At 48.8% G+C, this 14,536-nt stretch overlaps 1 protein-coding gene across 1 annotated transcript in view; it reads right to left on the bottom strand.

The window, feature by feature from the left end:
• Positions 1 to 14,536, bottom strand: part of ZNRF3 (zinc and ring finger 3) — a 145,115-nt gene that overhangs the window by 36,105 nt on the left and 94,474 nt on the right. The window lies entirely within an intron of this gene.

Raw genomic sequence — 14,536 nt, 5'->3', positions numbered from 1 at the left:
TCTGATACAGCTTTCTTTAAGTTAGCCATGAGTGTGTAACATGGCGAAGATTTTTTTTATAACAACATGGGTCAAGTTGCTACCACGTTCTGTCACTTAAGCACAAAACTTTTGAAAAGCGAAAAGATAAATCGAGGGCACAGTGGGAAGGTTTCCTTTTGTCTTATCTTTTTATTTTTTTTTTTATTTAAAGTTTTTTTCAAAAAGTACTTATGTATTTATTGGCTGCCTCACACTGGAAGATCCCCCAGAGGAGGGATCAAACCCATGTCTCTCTAGTTGTAGCTCCCTCAGTTGTATGCTGATCGGAGGCCTGTGGGATCTTAGTTCCCCGACCAGGGATCAAATCCATGTCCCCCGCATTGCAAGGTGGATTCTTAACCACTGGACCACCAGGGCAGTCTCTGTCTTATCTTTTTAAAAGGATCAATGGGACCTCTAGAAACGTGGTTGTCTTATCTGGGCTTCCCTGGTGGCTTAGCTGGTAAAGAATCCGCCTGCAATGCAGGAGACCTGAGTTCAATCCTTGGGTTGGGAAGATCCCCTGGAGAAGGGAACGGCTACACACTCCAGTATTCTAGCCTGGAGAATTCCATGGATACAGTCCATGGGGTCACAAAGAGTCGGACCCAACTGAGCGACGTGCACTTCACTTTCGTGTCGATCTGCCTATTTCCCCGGGACTTCAAGTAGTTTCTAGAAGCTCTGTTGAAAATTAAAGCATGGATGCGAGGCTGGAACCAGGCCAGTAGCTGGCGCTGATGGGAAGCTCCTCACAGGCATCACCCGGCCCGATGGTGGACAAGCTGCAGTGGCCTGACCACAGGCACAGCATGAACAGACAGACTCCCTGGGGCTCCCTGAAGCCGCACTTCAGACTGTCTGAGTGGGTTGAGGGCTTCTGGGAAACAGGCGCAGTGGACATGGCCCTTGGGCTCAGGACAACAGGAGTGGGTGGCAGTGGTGGGCTCCTCCCCAGTGGGGGCATGGACTGTTGGTTAGGAATCCATCTGCCCTGTTCAGTTCAGTTCAGTTCAGTCACTCAGTCATGTGCGACACTTTGCAACCCCATGGACTGCAACACGCCAGGCTTCCTTGTCCTTCACCAACTCCTGGAGCTTATTCAAATTCATGTCCATTGAGTCAGTGATGCCATCCCACCATCTCACCCCCTTTCGTCCCCTTCTCCTCCCGCCTTCAATCTTGCCCAGCATCAGGGTCTTTTCTAGTGAGTCAGTTATTCGCATCAGGTGGCCAAAGTATTGGAGTTTCAGGTTCAGCATCAGTCCTTCCAATGAATATTCAGGGCTGATTTCCTTTAGGATGGACTGGTTGGATCTCTTTGCAGTACAAGGGACTCTCAAGCATCTTCTCCAACACCACAGTTCAAAAGCATCAATTCTTCAGCGCCCAGCTTCCTTTATAGTCCCACTCTCACATCCACACATGACCACTGGGAAAACCACAGCTTTGACTAGACCTTTGTTGCCAAAATAACGTCTCTGCTTTTTAACATGCTGTCTAAGTTGGTCATTGGAGAAGGCAGTGGCATCCCACTCCAGTACTCTTGCAGGGAAAATCCCATGGATGGAGGAGCCTGGTGGGCTGTAGTCCATGGGGCTGCTAAGCGTCGGACACGACTGAGTGACTTCACTTGACTTTCACTTCACTAGGTTGGTCATAACTCTTCTTCCAAGAAGCAAGTATCTTTTAATTTCATGGCTGCAGTCACCATCTGCAGTGATTTTGGAGCCCCCCAAAATAAAGTTTGTCACTGTTTCCATTGTTTCCCCATCTATTTCCCATGAAGTGATGGGACCAGATGCCATGATCTTCGTTTCCTGAATGTTGGGTTTTAAGCCAACTTTTTCCCTCTCCTCTTTCACTTTTATCAAGAGGTTCTTTAGTTCTTTGCTTTCTGCCATAAGTGTGGTGTCATCTGCATATCTTAGGTTATTGATATTTCTCCTGGCAATCTTGATTCCAGCTTGTGCTTCATCCAGTCCAGCATTTCCCATGATATACTCTGCATATAAGTTAAATAAGCAAGGTGACAATATATAGCCTTGATGTACTCCTTTTCTGACTTGGAACCAGTCTGTTGTTCCATGTCCAGTTCTAACTGTTGTTTCTTGATCTGCATACAGATTTCTCAGGAGGCAGGTCAGGTGATCTGGTATTCCCATCTCTCTAAGAATTTTCCACAGTTTATTGTGATCCACACAGTCAAAGGCTTTGGCATAATCAATAAAACAGAAGTAGATGTTTTTCTGGAACTCTCTCGCTTTTTTGATGATCCAAAGGATGTTGGCAATTGGATCTCTGGTTCCTCTGCCTTTTCTAAATCCAGCTTGAACATCTGGAAGTTCACGGTTCACGTACTGTTGAAGCCTGGCTTGGAGAATTTCGAGCATTACTTTGCTAGCGTGTGAGAGGAGCGCAATTGCACAGTAGTTTGAGCTTTCTTTGGCGCTGCCTTTCTTTGGGACTGGAATGAAAACTGACCTTCCCAGTCCCGTGGCTGGACTGTTGCACACACAAGGGGAAGAACCACCACCTGTAGGCTCAGCTTCTAATGCAGAGGACAGGACTGACGGCAAAGAGGAGTTGGGTGGCCTAGGGCAGGTCTGGAGTTACTTGGGGGCCTGGACAGAGCCAAGAGGTGGCTGCGGGCAACTGTCCTCCCCGAGACTCGGCATATTCATCTTAAAGGAGGTTGGAAGTTGTGACCATCAGAGGAGACTCTCCGGACCCAGTGTGGCCCAGGGCTCCGTGCACAGGGAATGGCAGCTCAGGAGAGGCGTCCTTCCTATATGCAACTCCAGAACGTGCCATTGTCCCTCAGGAGCTTTTGAAGGCGCTCATTGGGCACAAGCATCCAGTGACCCAGCAGGTGACAGCATAAGATGCGCAGGCACATGGCTTCTCACGTGTCCTTCCCACGCCTCCCAACGTGACGGACGACGGACTCCCTGAAGAGCACCGAGGAACGGTGCATAACTCGTGCTCATCTTCATCATCTAGAATCGTCCAGTTTGTTCTGTCCTCTGCCCACAGCCCGGTACTTTGGGCGCAGAGAACACTGCTCATTTGCCTTTTTAGGACAAGAGAGAGAAAAATGAGTGAGACCATCTGTGCTAGCCCCTGAGGGTCCTTGGGCAAATCAACGATGTACACAAGACAGAACGAAACTGGTGTGGGTAGATTCTCTACACCTGCGATACTTCGGGATACTCAAGAACTAAGAGGTGAAAGTCTTAGCTACTCAGTCATGTCCGACTCTTTGAAACCCCATGGACTGTAGCCCACCAGGCTCCTCTCTCCATGGAGTTCTCCTGGCAAAGATACCAAGAGGTGATGAGTCTGAAAAGGAGCACAGCCCCTCAGCCTCATGGACGTGAGGCTGAAGACATGAGAGGCCCTGCCACCCAGTTCCAACTCCACCTTGGCCTCGGCACCTCCGAGCGGCAGCGCCCCTCCGCTGCTTTGCATGTTGTTCGCGCTGTTCTCCTTCAGGACTTGAGAAACTTTGCTTGCAGTCTAAGCGTGGATTTGAGCGGCTCATGGGGCGAGGGGCGAGGGGGCTGGGGGCGGTGGTGGTGGCCTGGGCTCCAACTTAGCCATCGGCTTCAAACGACCTGGTCAGTCCAGGTGACCCGGCTCTCGGCCCAGCCCGAGCTCTTTGTCTGGGGTGAGGCCAGTGGCGGGGTGCCCCCCGGCCGCGGTGGTGGGCCCGCATTGTCAGCTTGTTGCTTCTTTCCCCAAAGAGGATCTGGTTACAAAGAGGAGCTGGAAATGTCTTTGCACACAAGCAGAGACATGGCGGCCCTGCAAAGGCCCCAGGGTAAGGATTAAAGAAAAACAAAATAGAAACCCTTCCATCTCTAATTAGGGTCTTCATTTGCCAAAGTGCCATTCCCCAGCAGGAGAATTTACATTCAGGCCGTTGCTTGGAGTTACTTGGAAAACGTCTCCCAGCAGGTTGGTTCCTCGGCTCGGGCGCCTTTGAGCCAACAGTTTCTGGTTACTTGGAGGGGAGCTGCCTGCATATTGTTTTAACTGGCCTGGCTTCAGCAGCCAGCTTAGCTGTGTGAACAATCTCCCATTCAGAATCCAAAGATAAAAGCACAGTTTGGTTGAAAAATCTTTTCCCCTCCCGCCTTTTTTTTTTTTTTTTTTAAACTTGGGAATTATAGGTTTTGGAACTGGCACTATTTCTCTCATACACAAGCGTGTTTTCCCCTCCGCCTTGGTTCCCCGCCAGCAGAGGCTACATCCTGGAGTGCCGCCAGCCGCTAGCCCCCACTTCCTCACCATTCACACCGTGGGGCCGGTGGCAGCTGGCCACGGAGGCCAACAGGAGCTCCCCGTTTGCGAGAGGTCGACCGCAGAATAGTGCGGCCAGCCTGCTGGACCCCTGCGGCCGCCCTCTGAACGGCCTCGGAACTTTCTGTGTGGTTCCGTATCATTCTTTGCATCCACAACAGCGCATCTTCCAACACAGGGAGTCGAGAGCCCGGCCTGGGAAGCAAAACTGGAACTCTCAGGACAACAGTAAATTCTAAACCGAGACTAAGGAGTAGGATGTGTTTCCATAACTTTCTACGTGTAAGAAAAATGTTAGCGGGCGATGAATTAAGGAGCAAGTGCAAAAGAGAGAAGAGACATCAGAAGCACAAGGCCACAAACAGAAAAAGAAAAGAGAGAATCTGGATCTCAACTCAGTTAAAAAATGGGCAAAGGACTTGAACAGTCCTTATCCAAAGCAGATATACAAATAGCCAATAAGTACAAGAAAAGATGCGCACCATCACTAATCACTGCGTGTGTGTGTGAGTGCTAGGTCACTTTGGTCGTGTCCAACTCTGTGCAACTCCATGGACTGTAACCCACCAGGCTCCTCTGTCCATGGCATTCTCCTGGCAAGAATACTGGAGTGGGTTGCTGTGCATTCCTCCAGGAGATCTTCCTGAGCCAGGAATCAAACTCAGGTCTCCTACATCTCCTGCATTGGCATGCAGGTTCTTTACCACTTGGGAAGCCCTCACTAATCATTAGGAAAACGCAAATCAAAATCACAATGAAAAAATCACCTCACACCCCTAAAGATGACTATGAGAAAACAAAACACAAGAAGTGTTGAGAGGATGTGGAGAAAACTGAACCCCTGTTCATTACTGGTGGGAATGCAAAATGGGGCAACTGTTGTGGAGAATGGTGTGGTGGGATCCCTCAAAGAGTTAGGCACAGAATTACCATATGGTTCAGCACTTCTGTTTTTGGGTATAGACCCAAAAGAACTGAAAGTAGGGTCTTGAAGAGACATTTGTATATCTGTGTTCATAGTAACATTATTCACAGCAGCTGAAAGATGGAAACACCCCAATCATCCATTGAGCGATGAATGCATAAACAAACGTGAACACACAAAGATATTACTCAACCGTAAAAAGGGAAGAAATTCTGATACGTGCTACAACATGGACGCACCTTGAAGACATCATGCTAAGGGAAAAGCATATGAAAGGACAAACGTGACTTGACCCAACTGACATGAGGCACCTGGAGTAATCAAATTCACAGAGACAGAAAGGACAGTGGTAGCTGCCAGGGAGGGGCTAGGGAGAGGGATGGATGGGGAGCTGGTGTTTTAAGGGTACAGAGTCTCAACTGGAGAAAAGGAGAAAGTTCTGAGATGGACGGTGGTGATGGTCGCACAAAATGTGACAGTACTTCATGCCACAGAACTGTACACTTGAAAATGCTTAAAATGATAAGTGTTAGTCGCTCAGCTGTGTCCGACTCTTTGTGACCATAAGGACTGTAGGCCACCAGGCTTCTCTGTCCACAGGATTCTCCAGGGAAGAATACCGGAGTGGGTAGCCTTTCCCTTCTCCAGGGGATCGTCCCAAATCAGGGATTGAACCCGGGTCGCCTGCATTGCAGGCAGATTCTTTTCTGTCTGAGCCACCAGGGAAACTCCATATATACATACAGAACCACAAAGCAGAGAGAAGATTCAGGGTAAAAACAATAAACGCCACAGGGGAAGGGAAATTAGAGCCCCTGTTTGTGTTCGTGTTGGCTGGGCAGGTTCTACCAAGTACCACTTCAGTTCAGTCATGTAAAAATCCTCTTGGAGTCTACATTTTAAGACCTCTTTGAGTTTATTCCTCTTTTTACTTAAACTGCCACAGAACAGCAATTTACAGCAACATTATAGAAATGCCCAAACTGGGATTCTGTGTCTGGGCCTAAGCACTCCCAGTTCCCTCCACTGCGTGCTCCTCTTTTGCACACCTCTTGACATGCTCCCTGGAAATGCCCTCCCTACCAAAGGGCTCTTCTGTCCTCTAAAACCACGAGACCCAGTCCAGTCTCTCTTTCTGGCCACCCCACCCTGGGACACAGCAAGGGCTTTGCTATTCCTGCCAGCCCTACTCCAGGAGTTTCCCTCCCTCCTGCAGTTTCTTACCCCAAACCCAACCATCCTTGAGAGTTCAGGTTCCCCTCTTCTGGATGCCTTTGCTTGCTAACACACCACCAGTCCAGAAAGACTTTTAAGAGAAAGTGATGTATGAGCAAAGACCTGAAGAAGTCGGTCCTGAGGCTCTCTCTATGATGGCCTCATGGTGCCCAGAGGGTGGCTCGAGCCTTATGGACATCCTGAAGCTGCCTGCTAAAGGTTGAGAGACCAGGGCAAAGGAGTGTGTGGGAAGCTATAGTTCTGAGACTTCAGATAAAATTTACATCCCTGTACACATCCACACCTTCAATCACAAATCCTGGCCCAATAACTGAACAGACCTCCTTGGTAACAAAAAAGATTAACTGGCTCCCGAGATTATCGTAGCCACAGAATACAGACAAACCACAGAACTGAAACTGGAGAATCAGTTTCGAGTGGTGAGAGACATCTAAGTTTCCCAATCCTTCTATGAAAGCTGCCAAGAAGGATAGTCACTGGCATTTTTTGTTGTTGCTTAGTCACTAACTCGTGTCCGACTCTTTGCGACCCCATGGACTGCAGCACGCCAGGCTTCCCTGTCCTTCACCATCTCCCAGAGCTTGCTCAAACTCATGTTCAATGAGTCGGTGATGCCATCCAACCATCTCATCCTCTGTCACCCCAAGGGGTGAAAACCCAACCACATTCTTCTGAAGAATGGCTAAATTCAAGGCAAGAGCCTGTGTGGTCTCCACCCGCCATCCCACGCCCGTCTCACCGAGTTCTGTCCTGAGAACACACAGAAAGAAAACAGTCCTCATTCGTTCAGCCTTGCAGTGCTACGTCTAAGTCAGACAGGCCTGGCCCTGGAGAGGAAGGCGAGGCAGAAAACCCAACAGGTTCAAGTGAATCAAGACTCCTCTCTTTCCTAGTTTCTTCAAGTCACATGACCGACAAGCTAACAGGGCCAAAGTAAATCATCACACCACATTAACTTCTGCATGTTGAGGTGGATCAAGACTCTCGAGAGAGTCGGCTCAGACCCTGGATCACCCCGCAGCGCACGTGGGTGATCCGCAACCCCAAGACCCCACGGCCAGACCCTGAACAGCTCACGGTCTCCTGCTCCCACTGGTAAGAATACAGTTTGGAGCACGCATTCTGCCCACCAAACAGGACGTGGTGAGGATGACATTCTTGAATACAGAGAGCTTGTGCCACCATGGTATGTTCTAGCCTCATCATCTGAGCAGGCAAATGAGAGAGGGACCGTTTCGGGTAGCTTTGTAAAAAGGAACCAAATTGAGTTTTCATAGAAAGGGCAAATGAGCAAGAGAAAAAACAGGACGTGTGATCAAAATATTATAAAAGGCAGGTGGCTTAGTGGTAAAGAATCTGCCTGCCAACGCAGGAGACACAGGAGATGCAGGTTGGATCTCTGGGTCGGGAAGATCCCCTGGAAAAGGAAATGGCAACCCACTCCAGTGTTCTTACCGGGAGAATCCCATAGACAGAGGTGCCTGGTGGGCTACAGTCCATGGGGTCACAAAGAGTCAGACATGACAGAGCGACTGAGTACCCACACACGCAGAGCTAGGTAGCAAATTAACAGCTGGAGAAACATCCAGTTTCCCACACGCCTCTAGTTCAGGAAGTCCAAGGCAGAAATTAACATTTGGGCTCCGAGGGAAGGGGGCAGGCCTGATATCTGAAAGGTGAGTTCTCAGGGGACATTTCATCTTTTAATTCTGGCAACACCATCCAGGAGCCCTCCCAGATCATTGACACTGCCTCTGTCTCTACAAATGATGTGAGAGGCTCCACTCCTCTGCGTTATTCAACAAAGAGTGAAGACAGAAGTCAAGCCGGGAGGCGGGGCGGGGTGACTGCTCCGCCATCTGTGGTCCTGGAGGAATGAACAGGTACCACCCGGACCACCCTGGCTCCTGGGACACGAAGCAGGGCCATCTACATGGATTCCATTCTCTGCTGACCCTAAAGACGCGGGTCTAGCAGAGGAAGTCACCCACGACCTGCCAGTCCCACCACCTGCTGGTCCCACGACCTTCCTCAATCCAGCCTCCTCTCCCTTGCCCTCTCCTGCCCCAAAGGAGGCCACTCTTTCCCAATTGTAAGGGGCTCGGGCTTGGTTCTTTCCTTCAGTTTCAGAAAGGCTCCCCAAACTCTCACCAACCTGTGATCTCTACATCCCACCCAAGCCCACCGGGGCATGCGAGACCAGCGCACGCCAACACACACTCAGGCGGCAGAGCCGCACTGGGCGGAGGGGAGGCTTCCCTCAGCCCGGGCAGTGAGGGTCAGAGGCCTGGCTCGGAGGAGCCGCTCATTGTGTGGCCGCCTGGGGCAGGCAGTGCGAGCGCCCGGAGGGGAAAGGTTCCCTTTGAAGCACATGGCGCTGAGCGCTTCCCAGTGACCATGGAAACAGGCACAGTGGGTTCCCAGCCTGAGAACCAGCGAGAGCAGCCTCGATTCAAACGTCAAACACACACGGGGGTCTGAAAAGCGGAGGCAGGAGGGGCAGACGGCCCGCGGGGGCTGGCAGGAACTGAGCGGCTCCCTGGTAGGAGAATCTGGCCAGTGAAGCCAAGCAGGTTCACGGGGTTTCCTTTTCATTCCCGAGGCTTTCTTCTCGCTCCCGTCACTGCCCCTCGGGTCCCATTCAGCACCTCATCAGATCAGTAGAGCCGGCCCTTTGGCTGGCCTGCTGGCGGCGGGGCCTGGAACCCGGAGGGAGGTGATCAAAGGAGCCGCCCCGTGCTCCCACCTCCCTCCTCCCACCCTCCTCCTCGGATGAGGCCCTGCCAAGGTGATCCAGTGGAGGCCGCTGGGGTGGGGGGTGGGGGGTGCGGGGTGCGGGGCAAGGAAGAGAGGCAGCTTTCATGTCTGCTGTTCTCTTCTCAGAAGAGACGCAAGGCATGGTTTGAACGGAGAAGACACACTACTGGCAGAGTTACCTCCCTCAAGGATGCCTCTGCTCTTAAACCAGGGACCCAGAAACCACCTAGACTGATGTGCTCGTGGTGCACCTGGATGCCGCCCCCGGATCCTCGCCCCCCTGAGACTTACTGCTTCCGGGTCCTCTCATAGTTGTCCACCTCCCAACCCTCAAGATGAAGGAAGTTACACTGAACAAGTTATCTGCGATGCTATGCCCCATCTCTTCAGGGTTCCAATTTAAATGCGGGGTCGGGGAGGTGGGGGTGGGGGTGGGGGGAATCTATCTGTGATTTTTTTTTCCCCAGCAAGGAAGCGGAAGTGATGTGATTAGAGTCTGTTAAGGAGGAAAGCTCTTGCCCTGACTTATGAGAATCTTTTCTCTCGGGTGGGACTGAATCAAAGTCCAACACCATCCTGCTGGGCACAGGGCCAGGGCCAGTGAGAGAAGTGAGCCCACTTCTCAGCCTGGCCTCATGGCTGCCACTGAGCAGGGCAGGCTTTGGCCCTGACCAGCGGCTCCTGGGGAAGGTGGTGTTTGGACAGGCCTGTAATTTGAAAGGCCCATTAGGTACCTTCTCCCTTTCTTACCTTTGTTGGGCTGCCAAAACATTTACTTGACTTCTTAACTCTAAATCTCTGAAACACACCTGCATTGCCTAAAACAGGCAATTTTCTTAGTTTCTCTCATTCAGAGAAGAAAGCCCAACCTAAGCAGAGATGACAATAGCACAGAGGGATAAAGAGGGTGGGGGCCTGGGAAGAGATGAGGCTTTATCTAACACCAGCTTCCTAACAGAATGCAACGCTTAAGAGACGGGTACATACTGCATTTGTCTTTAATTTTTGGGGGCGGGGCACGGGTTAGTTTGCAGGGCAGTGAGCATAGTTGAAAGCAATTCTACAACAGGTAATCCTTTTGCAAAACAAACTGATTCTATTTTGACCTTTAGGGGAAGAGTCCATTTCCATGTCAAGTAAACATTCTGTGTGGTAGCCTACTGCATCCAGTCATCCATCCATCCATCTAACATACTTGTGATAGAAAAGCCAACTGCACTGTAATACAAGCAGAGGAACTGAAGACTGTGTTAACAGGAAAAATGGGGTGTGTAAGCAACAAATAGTATTTTCAGGGTCTTAGATGAATTTCTGCTGCTGCTGCTGCTAAGTCACTTCAGTCGTGTCCGACTCTGTGTGACCCCATAGATGGCAGCCCACCAGGCTCCCCCATCCCTGGGATTCTCCAGGCAAGAACACTGGAGTGGGTTGCCATTTCCTTCTCCAATGCATGAAAGTGAAAAGTGAAAGTGAAGTCGCTCAGTCGTGTCCGACTCTTTGCGACCCCATGGACTGCAGCCCACCAGGCTCCTCCATCCATGGGATTTTCCAGGCAAGAGTACTGGAGTGGGGTGCCATTGTCTTCTCTGAGATAAATTTCAGATGCCGCAAATGACACGTGCACGTGTGCTCTGTCATGTCCAACTCATGGACTGTAGCCCACCAGGCTCCTCTGTCCATGGGGATTCTCCAGGCAAGAACACTGGAGTGGGCTGCCATTTCCTTCTCCAGGGGATCTTTCCAACCCAGGGATTGAACCCTTGTCTCCTACATTGGCAAGCAGGTTCTTTACCACTGGGAGCCACCAGGGAAGCTCTATACATGACACAAATAACTGCAAAAAGCTCCCCCCCCCGCCCCACCCTTCTCAGTGCTTCCGACCTCATGAAAAGAACCTAGGAGAAGAACCTCACGTCTAGCAAGTGAGATGCGTCTGCACCACCGGCTCCCGCTGCCACGTGGGTCTGTCTATCAGCCCTGGTTTCGGCCAGGGACTTTCTGAAGCACATGCTTGCCAAGGCTGAGTGGTCTGAAGTGAGGCCTTGCAGGCCGGCGGTGGTTACGGCCAGAACTCAGAGGAAGGCCCCCACACTGCCTGTGTTCTTGGGAGGACATCATCCCAGTCGATGACTCTCGACCCCAAAGACACCTACACCCTCTCTGTAGAACAAGGGTGTGGCCAACAGTTAGGGAGTTCTTTTCACAGTGCCAGTGCTCATTGCAAAACCTTTTAAGAGAAAAGTTATTTTGGAAAGATTTTTCAAGATCCTGAATGTTCTAAAATGGGACTTGTGAGCCACTGTCTTCTCCAAGGCACTAACAGCACAATGGAGGTGGGTACCTCGCTGACAGCTGTCACTCGCCTACATCCTTCCTGTAGCACTTCAAAATTGGCTCTGTCTTTCCCTTTGTTTTGGTAGACTGTCTTGTCTTCTCTACGTAAGCCTGACAGAATATAACCTTAAGCCTGAGAAATCGGGTCCCTGAGCCTGGTCGGCGGGGGCACCCACGTTCATAGGCATCTGCTGGGATTCTGGGAAGTGGCGGGCCAGTGTCTCCTGGCCCTCTGTTAGCTTTAAGCTTCTTGACGGGGAAAGACGGTAAATTCTTTATTACAAATCCCAGGAGGGCCTTAAATATATGACCAATAAGGAAAACTAGTGGGTCTCAGTAAAAGAGAGAGCTTTCCTTCTAGTGATAAACCATAATGGAAAAGAAGGTGAAGAGGAATATATATGTGTGTAACTCATCACTTGGCTATACAGCAGAAATGAACACAACATTGTAAACCAACTATACTTCAATAAAATTTAAAAGAAAAAAAATGAGCTTTCCAGAGATTTCTTTGGCATGATACTAAAAGAAAATATCAATTAACTGGACTCTGCTGAAATGTAAGCTTTTCTGCTCCAAAGGACACTATCAACAAAGTGAAAGAAAACCCCCAGTATAGGAGAAAATATTTGCAAATTGTATATTTGATAAGGGACAGGTATCGAGGATATATGAAGAACTCTTAGGATCTGAATAGCTATTCATATTTCTTCATAAAAGATATGCAAACTTTGAATAAGCACATAGAAAAGGCGCTCAATATCATTATCCAACAGGGAAATGCAAAGCAAAACCACAATGAGACACCACTTCATACCCAGGAGGATGGCTGTAATCAAAAAGACAGATAATAACAAGTGTTGGCTAGCATTTGGAGGAATCATACACTGCCGGCAGTAGTAAAGAACGTGCGGCCCCCTTGGGAAAATAGTTTGGTAGTTCCTCAAAGGCTAAACAGTTATCACATGACCCAGCAACTCCACTCTTAGTTACCTACCCAAGATAGATGAAATCCGATACCTACACAAGATCATGCACACAAATGTCCATAGGAGCATCACCCTAGTAACCCCAAAGCAGAAACAATCTAAATGTTTTTATCCGCACATCGATGGATGAACAAGCGACGAACACACACAATGAACTGTTATTTGGCAATTAAAAGAAACGACGTGCTGACAGCTCACTGCCACGTGGATGAAACTTGAAGACATCAGGCTAAGCCAAAAAGAAACAGGTACAGAAGTTCACGTTCTGCATGATTCCATATGTATGGAATGCCTGGGATGGAGGGGAGATGAGGGCTCAGAGGTACATGGTTTCTTTCCGGGTTGATGAAAACGTTCAGACATCTGATAAGGGACTTCTGTCCATTATATATAAAGACTATGAAAATACCAAAATTAATAGTGAGTGATGGTGGCCCAATTCTGTGAATATACTAAAGTCCACTGTGTGTCCACATGTGTGCTCGGTCGTGTCCGACTCTTTGTGGCCCCGTGGACTGCAGCCTGCCAGGCTCCTCTGTCCATGGGATTTCCCAGGCAAGAATACTAGAGTGGGCTACCGTTTCCTTCTTCAGGGGATATTCCTGACCCAGGGATTGAACCCGTGTCTCCTGTGTCTCCTGCACTGTCAGGTGGACTCTTTACCACTGAGCCACCTGAGAAGCCCCCCAAGACCACTCTATACTTAGATAAAAAGAAGCCTTTGTGTGGGAACAACCTGATCAGTCATTTCTTTTCTATTTCTGTGTAGAGTCCAATCATCTGAAAACTTATTTCTTGAACAGAAATGGGTAGAAAAATTTTGATAGGGAAAAGATCTTGGGCATTTCAAAGTTGAAATAGGCTTGACTGGCAGTTGGTTTTAACCACTGTATACACCTCCTAGTAAAACTTATGTGTGTGTGCTGAAATGGAGTGAAACTTGGATATGATGATGAACAGATTCTGAAAGCAGCTTCCCATGCTGACAGAGTTGGGGCAGGCTATGATATACTTAGGGGTTTCCTGGTGGCTCAGATGCTAAAGAATCTGCCTGCAATGCAGGAGACCTGTGTTTAATCCCAGGGTCAGGAAGATCCCCTCGAGGAGGGAATGGCAACCCACTCCGCATTGCCTGGAGAATTCCATGGACAGAGGAGCCTGGCGGGCCACAGTTCAAAGGGTTGCAAAGAGTCGGATAAGACTGAGTGACTAACACTTTCATACTTTCATGATATACTTACTGAGTGGGAGAGAATGAGGTTTAATTAGAATTCCCTGGTCTAAAGAATAGCAACAGCAGGCATTTGCTGTGTTGATTTACCGATGGATTAATCCTTTTAAATGTTTTTGTAAGCAGGACTTCCCCAGCAGCCCAGTGGTTAATACTCTGCACTTCCACTAAAGGGGGAATGGGTTCAATCCCTGCTTAACTAATTCCATATGCTGCACAGCGTGGCAAAATTAAGTAACTAAATAAATTTGCCAAAAAAACAAAAAAGTGTTTGCAAACAAGCGTATTTTACTTAACTCGGGGGGACTATGTTCTGAAACAACAAAAATTAAAACAGTGTGTTATTGGCCTTAAAAGGAATACAGAATCTGACAGTAGATAATACTGTCTGCTATAGGTTTCAGTAGGTCAGAATGTTATCTTTTTAAAGGAGGAAGATACATAAAACGAAGGAAACGACAACTTTGAGAAAGGCAGAGACTCTAATTAGCCACTCCCTGATGTTACACATCAAAATAAATTGAGTGATTTAAAGATGTAATATATTACAAGAAAACCAATGATAACAGAAACAATGCAAAAGGCAAAATGATGCTAAGCTTGCGAGGGAGGGGAGAAAATAATTAACTTTATTTATTTATTTTTTTAAATAATTAACTTTAAAAGCAATAGGAGAAATCATGAAGGAGTGATGGCTATGTACAAACTTTAAGCTTCTGCATGCCAAGAAAGCTAAAA

The sequence above is a fragment of the Bos grunniens genome, chromosome 17, assembly GCF_055505025.1.
Source record: "Bos grunniens cultivar Pamir isolate PY7600 chromosome 17, Bosgru_T2T1.0, whole genome shotgun sequence".
Classification (NCBI taxonomy): Eukaryota; Metazoa; Chordata; class Mammalia; order Artiodactyla; family Bovidae; genus Bos; species Bos grunniens.
Note: the sequence above shows the minus strand (reverse complement) of the source record. Positions and strands in the feature narration are given on the sequence as shown.